We start from the raw sequence: 9687 nt of genomic DNA on the forward strand, positions 1-9687 counted from the left end.
ATAAAATATAAACTAAAAGAATTTGAAATTAATATAAGGATTAATAATTCATCTTCTCCAAAAATTCGAAAAGTTAAATTTAAATTTTGATATTTATCCAATGTTCAAACTTGAATATGTGAAATTGATGTTGAACTCATAAGTTTGTATTCATATCTCTCAAATTCCTACAAAAGTTAAAAAAAAAAAAATATACACAAAATACAAAAATATTATAGTTAGAGTCTTGAAAAATTAATGGGTCAACCGGGTTGGGTCAACGACTTTTTGACATGGTAATCGGTCGGGTTTGAGTATATAACCTACACCCATAGCCCAACCACATAAAACGGTGGTGGGCTTTGAGCGGGTCTATTTTCGGTCGGGGTTTGGGTGGTGGGTAAAGACCGGGTACCCTACGGGATGATGGGTCAACGGTTTTTTTTTACACCCCCTACCCCTTCCATACTTTACTTCCCTTTAGCTAGTTATGTGGCTATGTGTCCGCTTTTACGTGGCCCATTATAACTATTTGTTTTTGAGACCTCCTTCAGTAGTCATTGTTGCATGCAAATATGTAACATGTTTAATTGTAAACATTGACATTGCCGAGGGTAAAATTAGCGATTGAGAGTGTTTTCCAGACGTGTGCCTTTGTCGAATTATACTTGCTAGTCTCACAGAAAAATAATTTGTTACAATTTGGTGTATGAATTAGTCTCAATGTTTTAGCCCTAAGAAAAACCCGACCTTAAAAAAATATCACCAAATTCTTTTTCAAAGTCTTAATGGTAAGCTAATTTCTGATCCCTTACGTCCTATAACACCCCGTATATTTTTGTATATTTCTTAGTACTATAAAAAGAATAATAAGAATAAATAAAATAAAACAAATAGGATAAAGATTAGTGGAAAGATTAGTGGAAAGAGAAAACGTGGGTAAAGAGGATAAACCCTCTTCCCTGTTTTTGGGGGTTTTGAAAAAATAAACACATATAGGAGTTCACACGGAGAGTTTTACATAGAGAAGAAAGAAAAGAGAAAGGGGCGGATTTGTGCACCTCTTAGCTAGCCTTGGATTGGATTTTTGGCATTCTATTATATATATTCTTTTTGGGATACTGAGGGTGAGTTTTTTTTTTTTTTTTATCATTCAATTGAACTATTGGATTTTTACATTGGCTTATAGCCTATTTAAAACTTCAATAAAAATATAAGTTTTTCCGTTTTGTTTCGCTTTTATTCTCGAACTATTATGTGCACTATTGAAACCCAAATCTATTGATAAAATGATTTGAATATTAATCGATTTTAATTATTTATATACTATTGATATAAAGTTGTTACTATTAGAATTATTGATTGTGGGTAAATGGATTTCATTGGTTTTGTTTGAACCGTTGTTGGTGTATGTCGTTGATATGGGTTGTTGTGTTTTAATCGAAAGTGTTTGGTTGTTTAACTTTCTTGGTTGTTGTTGTCGAAAGTGAAGGACCGGGCGGTAGATGTTGGTGGTTGGTTTGGGTACGGTGGAAGCTTTGGGTAGGGCAGTAATGGAGTCGGGATCAGTTTTTGGGATGTGAGGGGAATCAAGTTTTGGTTAGATCAAAGAGTTGGGTTTTTGTAAGGCTTAAAATCGAACGGTTTTAGTGTGGTGGTGAGTGGGAGTTGTGGTGGCTGATTCGGTGGTAGTGTGAGCTGTTTGAGGAAGAAGAAGGAGACTATGATCTAGTGCTCTAGGGCTTTAATTTCTTTTAGTTGGGCTTGGGTTGAAATAGTAACTTGTGGGCTTGAGTTGTTTTTAAAATATAAACATGTGGGTTTAAGTTTGTTTAAGTTGGTCTTGGGGAAAGCTAAAGACTTTTGGGCCTTCGTCTTTGGGTTTTGGTTAGACAGGTTTAGAACTTGTAGACTGCTGACCCTTGGCATGTTAATTGTCAATGACCATCGACTTTTGATCGTTGATCGACTAGGAATTGTTCATTGTTGACCATTGACTTTTTAGACTTTTGACATATTGAACTTTGTGGACAAATCCAATAATAGGATGTTGTCGAAACTTGTATAACCATATTTGTCACTATCTAATAAAGATTTTATGTGGTATGATGCAATTATGTATATTGGCATTGATGGAATTTGACTTTGACTATGTGGCTGATAAGAACTATGAAGGCTTGATTCCAATTTTGAAAGATTTGGATACGTAGGCAGCTTTGAGAAAAAGTACAGCCACTACACTATATTATATATTAGTTATTGTGACAACTATATGTGTACCATATTAGTATTTAATTGTGTAAGTGATTGTGGTTGTTTAAAAGATATTCATGAGGCATTTAACTAATGCGTTATTCATGATTGAAACTTTTGATATCTATGATTTATATAATTGATAATGAGTTGATTGGTTATTGTGTTTGGAATCTTTAATAATAATTCTATTAATTGAGACGATGTTTAATTTATAATGAAAATATTATAATAAATGATAACTCTTGGGTGTTAACAAGTGTTGTAAAAAGTCTTGTGAAATTTTAATGTGTTGCCCACATCTTTAGATCTCTCCACGCCTCTTTGATAAAAAGAAAATAAATGAAATGTTTATGACTAATGATGTCATGTGAAAAGCCACCTTAGAGAGGAACTAAGGCATTCGCCTTGCGGGTGGGTTGGGTTCTTAAGTGTACGGGAATGTAGGTATGGATTCCTTGAATGTGGCGGGAATGACCTAAGGTATTCATTGAATGTGACATGAATGGCATGTTAGTGTTATGAGGGGTATTCCTTTAATGTGGCAGGAATGACCTAAGGTATTTATTGAATGTGTCATGAATGACCTGTTATATTTTTATGCCAAAAAGAGACTATAATTATGTGTATGGAAAGCCCATAAATAGTTATGACTCACAAGTTACGAGTTTACAAGATGAAAATATGTTTCTTAGAGGCGATATCCCCGCTTGGGACGACATATGTCTTGTAGTGGTACTTAGTGTGAGAAAGGCATGCGGATATGTGTGATTTGGCAAATATGTGATTGCAAATCGTGGAGTAGGAACTAAAGGTTGGGCAGTGTCTATTAATAAATGAGTCAACGAGATAATTAATAAGTAAAGTAAAATATTGATTTTATATGTGATAGAGTTATTGCATATGAATTTTTATGTATTATGATGTACATGATTTCTTATGAGAAATATATACGTGGTTTGTGTGAGTTGATACTCACAATGGATGAATGTACTCCCTGGTTGTGACTTTTCTCATCTCATAAATAGACAAGTGATATTAAAGTAAAATATTGATTTTAGTGTGATAGAGTTATTGCATATGAATATTTATGTATTATGATGTATATGATTTCTTATGATAAATATATATATGGTTTGTGTGAATTGATACTCACAAGGGATGAATGTACTCCCTGGTTGTGAGAATTTTCCCGTTCTCATAAGTAGACGAGTGGTTTAAGTAAAATATTGGCTTTATGTATGAGCGAGTTGTTGGATATGATTGGTTGTATATTATTATATGAGTACATATAATTTTTTACGAAGGAATGTAACATGAATGTTAATATTGGTGATATATTATGTCAGATTGTGTATTCTCATGGTTGTTGTGAGAGTGAAGTAGAGATATGAATTAAATGTTTATGTTTGGGAAACCTAACTTTGTTTTGCAGGTGGGTAGGACTTATTAACATCTTATGCATAGACGTTATCCTACCCTATCACGTAAGCAGATATAGGTAAGATGTTAATTAAATTAATTTACTAGATATTGAGATTTGAAATCTTACTTGGGAAGAACTACACACCGTTTTGGAAAAACGGAACTATCTTGTCTTCCAAGTTGAAATGGTTGGTGACATTATATTTATTTATTGGAAAGATTGAATGTAGTATTGTATATTTTATTTTAGTTTTACTTATACCAGCAAATTCAATTTGTTGACCCATGTTTGCTTTATTTTGCAACGGGTGTGTTCTTGGAACATAGATGGTAGAATGCAGTGGATGAAGACGCTTGATTTGGATTCGCTCTTGGAGTCTTACTAGTATAAGTTCTATGAAGTGTAAAGTTTTGATTTGAAACATATGAAATAGAGTTGGTTAGTAATTCGTGAATTCATGAATGAAGAGTTGTTCTTTTGATCTAGCTTGATCTCAGATTTTTTATTGTTGTGTTTGATAATGGGTTATTAAGGTTTCGTTCCATCCTAGGTTTTAAGATGATTGAATAGGGTGATGATATAGATAATTATATCTTGGATAATTTCATGTTTTTAATTGTCTGAGAATTTGGGGTGTGGCACGTCCCATAAGCGGCTAAGCCTATGTATTTACATAGAATTTGATTTTTTTTTTTTCTTCTCGTTTTTTCAAAAATTATTGTGGCAAGTGCTATATATATAATCCATGATAATTGTACATTTTACCCTAGCTTCAGTGGCTGCTCTGCCCATCTCGCAAATGAGCTATGAGATTACCTTTATAAATAAAAGTTGATCATCCTAATGAAATTCAATAATATACTCCAATCAATCAAAAGTTAATTATATCTTTTTGATACATGTTAGTGAAAATAAAAATACCAAAAATCGTGCATTTACTCCTTTTTCCCCCTTCATTAGTGAAGTGATTGGTATCTTAATTGGGCTAACTCTCACCCGAAGTTCTGGCTCCGCCACTAGTTGGAGGCCGTTTTTTTTATTGGATCATTAAATTTGAAGATAACATCCCGGATACAGGCCCCATTGGTGATGCCCTTAATCAGTGGATTTTTTAATTAAACAGTGGTTGTTATATCTAGGAGCTTGATGAATTTGAAGGTTGATTCAACTCGAGTTCATGTTATTCAAAAGAACGGGAGAATGATGTAGGGCACAAAGATTACTTCCGACTTAAAGAGTCCCTCCAATGTACTTTGATTCATTAATCCAATTATTAAACAATTTCTATTATCAAAATTATCATAAACCTAATATTTTCCTTTTCCAATTACTATTTCGATATGTCTTTCATCCTTATCAATATCAAATTCTTAATTTGTCTAATTATTAATTCTAGTTCGTTATATTCTTCCATCAAGGATTTATGTATCATTTTTTTCCAATTTTCTACATTGGTTTGCATCAATTGGTATCAGAGTCATCTCTTTTTGGATTTTGATCTAAAAAGCGATCCCACCACCCTTGTTAGGGAAAATGATACCAATCGATCCCCGCTAAGATAGTTTGTATATGAACACTCTAAACTCCAATCGAAATCTAAATTTTCACTACAACCAACAACCTCTATTCTAAGCAATGGAATTAACTATCACAAAACAAACAATAGCAATGTAAAGTAAAAACATAACACAATGAGACAAGACACTACTAAAAAAAAGGGTTTTTATCTCGGTTCTAAAATTAGCTTTATCTCGGTTCTACTGATAAGAGAGATAATATGTCATGTAAATGAGATAATATGTCCCATAACTTAGGTACTAACTCTAAGTATAAATATGTTATCTCGCCTCTTACTTAACCGAGATAAAATATTTGGATTTTACCACTGGTGGTATGGAACTGATATAATAGGAAATTTCATTTATCTCACCATTGTGGAACTGATATAATAGGAAATTTCATTTATCTCACATTGAACTGATATAATTGATATTAAACAAAATGTCTCGACACTCAAATGATACAATTGATATTATACCAAATATCTCGGAATCAATTTGGCAAAGAAAACATAAATCCCAAAAAAAATAGAAGTCCCGCTCTACAGTACTCTCTCATGACTAGCACGAACTCACGATGACAACTGCCGTTCTAATCCCAACTATCTCGCCTCTCCACTATCTCTTCGTGTATATTGCCCTCTCTTCACATCTCGCACCAACTTAGAAACGATTTCCATGATGGTTTTTATCTCTAAGAGACCTGACTAAGAAATTTAAGGTACTATAGTGTTATCTGCGTTCTTTCTTTGTTTCTTTCCGTCTGTTAACCGCTCTCTTTGCAGTGTCATGTGATTTATGGCGCAAATATTGCCCAAGACCTGAAGGATTTGCTTGAAGAAGATGACTTAGCCATTGTTCTTGACTCAAAGGATCGCCCACTTATTTTGCATCATAGAATTCATTTCTCGAGTCGTCAAATGTTACCTGGAGGAGGATTCAAAGAGAGACCTCTTGGTATATCCATCTTGGCCTAGCAAAGCACTTCATTATAGTCATACGATTTGATTATGCTTTGGCTTATGGTAGACTCAATGCAATCGCAGGAATCCAAATTTACTTGTTTTCATGAAGGAATTGCTATCTCAGGAACAACTCATTGGTATCCCAATTCCTCTCTCTTACACTCGCTTGACCTCAAGGTTTTTAGTTCTTTGGCATCTCACCCTTCCGGTCATACTCGGGGACGACTGCAGGTGGATCGTTGTCCCTGCTACTTTTATCAGCGCGGCCTCCTTGTTCTGCATTGAGGAAGTGTGTTTCTCTTTAACAATTTTGCATTACGTTTTACTTAATTACGTTCAGAGTGCATCATGTGCTTTCTTATGCTATTTATTCATTTCTGACCTGTGAATCCTGTGAGGCATTCTTTATCTCCTTCTCACTGCATTTTGTTTGCTGGTTATATCGATTCATGTATACATGCATTACAGTATCCATATGTATTTATCTATACAGACGATTCCTATAAAAAAAAATCTATATAGACGTACAGATAACTGTATATATTTGTTAAGTTTATTTACTTCTTGCTTGGTAACTCCTTTGAGTAAACCTAGGTCAGAAATTTGTGTGCCTGCCTCAGTAACGTGTTTGGGTTTGGTTATACATGAACCAAAACTTTGGAGGGCACAATTTATGCCGGTGAATTATTTTAAGGGCATTGTCCACTTTCTGAATCCATGTTATAGATACAATTCAGGAAGCTGGAGGACACCAAGGCTTTGAAACCTTTCCTGCCCTGCTGTATCCCATATCTGACTATGAGCACAAGGTGTTATCCTCAGAAAAGAGAAAACAAACAAGATGGAAAGTAACATATATACGAAACAACTGGAATAGAGAATTCCCCTTTTATATTTGCCCGCCTTAACAATACATTCCTTTTGTAAAGAATCTTAATGCTTAGATTGAAATAATCTTGCAAGTATTTAAAAAATATATGATATAAGGCAAATCCGGTGTATAAGTATACACAGCAAGTAAACACTTACTGAACTTCAAAGTATACGAGTAACATAGCATGTCAAAGAATTGACTACTTGCTAGTTATTCTTTATCCGTCTTTAGTCACCTTCGATGTCAATGATATCTATCAGTCCAATATTGTGTGTTACATTTGTATCACCAAACTGGAAGTATCTATTTATCTCCAACTAGTAACAAATGTATCAAAGGTAGAAGCAAACAAGTAACAACACAATAAAACCTACCAACTATCCTCTCCAAGCCACAGTTCATGGTATCAGTACAAGTCGATCCTATCAAACCCTAGTGTCTCCTTTTTGTGGCTAGTTCTTTCTCACTTTCATTATTTGGCGGCTTGGTCTTTTCCTCCTCCTCTCCTTCAGAAAAGTCATTTTTTTCACCAATCTGTTCTCTTACAAGATCGCAGCTAGGCTCTAACTTTCATGAATCTGGTTGTGCTATTTCCAGACTTGGCTTTCTATTGTTTTAGTGACACAAAGTTCGGCTGAACAATGAGACTTTATTGGCTTAGTACAGAATTTATTGTCATGGAATCTGGCTATTGACCACCGTGTAATCACAGTAAGCATTCATTAACTGTGGGACCATATTCTCACTTCTGTGATTCAATCATTATTGTTCAACCATTGTTTATGAAATATATTGATTACTTTCAATTCATCTTGCCTGCACAGGGTCTCTTCTTGCTTAGCAACTACATTGACATGCCATATTTTGAAAAAAATATCCGTGTCCGATACGTATCCACGTGTCCGTGTCGGACATGGACATATATTGTATGTAATTTACCTCAAATTTTGATATTTTGCTGTGTTCGACAATTTGTATCTGTGTTCAGACACACCTACCCGTGTCAATGTAAACTAGCTTAGCAAGACTTTGTTTACTGGAGTGTTCGTTGAAAGTTGATATAATTCCTCATGTCGGGAGATGTTTATAGACATTGCCACTTTTATTTTTCTTTGCTTGCATGTTTTTACTACTCTTATATATGATACGAAATAACATACACTTGTTGGTATCAAACTAGTGATTGATGTTGTAGTTAGCAATTAGAATGCAGTGATCACATGAAAGTGGTGTTTGAATAGGAAGCACGTGAACATATTTTTGTTTCTGATTTTATATGAAGTATATTTTTCAGTTTCTTAAATTAGCTTTGTGATCGTAGGTGGGTATGCATCAAGTGGAGCCTCTACCCAAAAAATCCAATGAGATGAATACTTTATCAACACAACAGTGAGTCATATGTTCCTACCCATTAGCATTTTGCCGTTGATTACTTATGCAATTTGGTGTCAAAAAAATTTCTTTTATTGTAGATTTATGTTGGAGGATTAGATCCAAGTGTAAGTCTTGAAGATCTCAGGCAGGCATTTTCTCAGTATGGAGAGACTACATCTGTGAGAATTCCGGGTGGGAAAGGATTTGGGTTTGTCGAATTTGCCAACAGGTATGGGGAATTATGTCAGCATGTATAATGAAATGCAAATCGATCACTTGCCTATGGTTTAATTCTTCATTCAGCTAACAAGTGATTTGCCATTTCTTCATTATTCTTGTAGAAGTAATGCTGAGGAGGCATTGTTGAAGCTTCATAGGACAGTTATTGAAAAACAAACAATTTATCTCTCATGGTGCAAAAATCCAACAAACAATAAGCAGGTACCATTGGTATCCACACACATACACAGATACAAGAGAGAAGGAAAATAAAATGAAACTAACAAAATGGTTACAAAGCTATTTTTCTTCAATGTTTTTGATCTTCACTCTGCTATCAGTTTTTGCAATGATTCTTTTATGTTTGTTTGCCAGTTGAGGGTGAATCGTGGAAATCAGTGGAGTGGAACATATTATGGAAGTCAGATTTCCGAAGGATATAGGTATGCTGCAACCCCACTTCCAGACTCCAGCTGACGACGACATGAATACCTTGGGAGTTATGGATTCTCAACAGGAACCATCTGTAAGGAGGAAATTCAGCAGGAACCATCTGTCTCCTTTCCTGAATATATAGAGAAAGGTTAAAAAAATGTCTTATTATAGTTCGAAGAATAGTAGTTGATACAATATTTGAGTTTCTATAAATAATTGACTGATCACTAGTACTCTTTGAAAGTTAAGTTCATGTTCGACATTGTTCTTTCTTATCTTAATGAAATAAGTTCTTCAAAGAATTTACTTATGTTGGGTTGCTTTTGTTAATTGGTGTTGATGTTTATGAATATGAAAGGGAATGTGGTGGTTTGGGACATGTTTTTATTTGATGGTTAATTGTCATGAGCAATACCAGCAAAAAATGACAAAGGGTGAGATAAAAGATTGTCTAACAATCTCCCTTTCCAAAAGAATTTATCACGGTTATTTTTTGATATTATCTCGATTTCAATAAAAAAAAAACATCTCAATTTTCTTCTATACTAATTGGTTTCAATCAACAATTCATCTCGGTTTTATTCTATATAATATCAATTTCAT

The 9687-nt window shown here is 34.2% G+C and overlaps 1 long non-coding RNA gene across 1 annotated transcript; it reads left to right on the top strand.

The window, feature by feature from the left end:
- Positions 1-6936: 6936 nt before the first annotated feature.
- LOC147486948 (uncharacterized) lies at positions 6937-9309 on the top strand. The gene is made up of 5 exons (XR_015202487.1): positions 6937-7767; positions 8378-8445; positions 8529-8659; positions 8772-8871; positions 9025-9309. It is a non-coding gene; the product is annotated as an uncharacterized LOC147486948 (long non-coding RNA).
- The last annotated feature ends 378 nt before the right edge of the window (positions 9310-9687 follow it).

This window comes from Coptis chinensis, chromosome 7 (genome assembly GCF_015680905.1).
Source record: "Coptis chinensis isolate HL-2020 chromosome 7, ASM1568090v1, whole genome shotgun sequence".
In the NCBI taxonomy this organism is placed as follows: Eukaryota; Viridiplantae; Streptophyta; class Magnoliopsida; order Ranunculales; family Ranunculaceae; genus Coptis; species Coptis chinensis.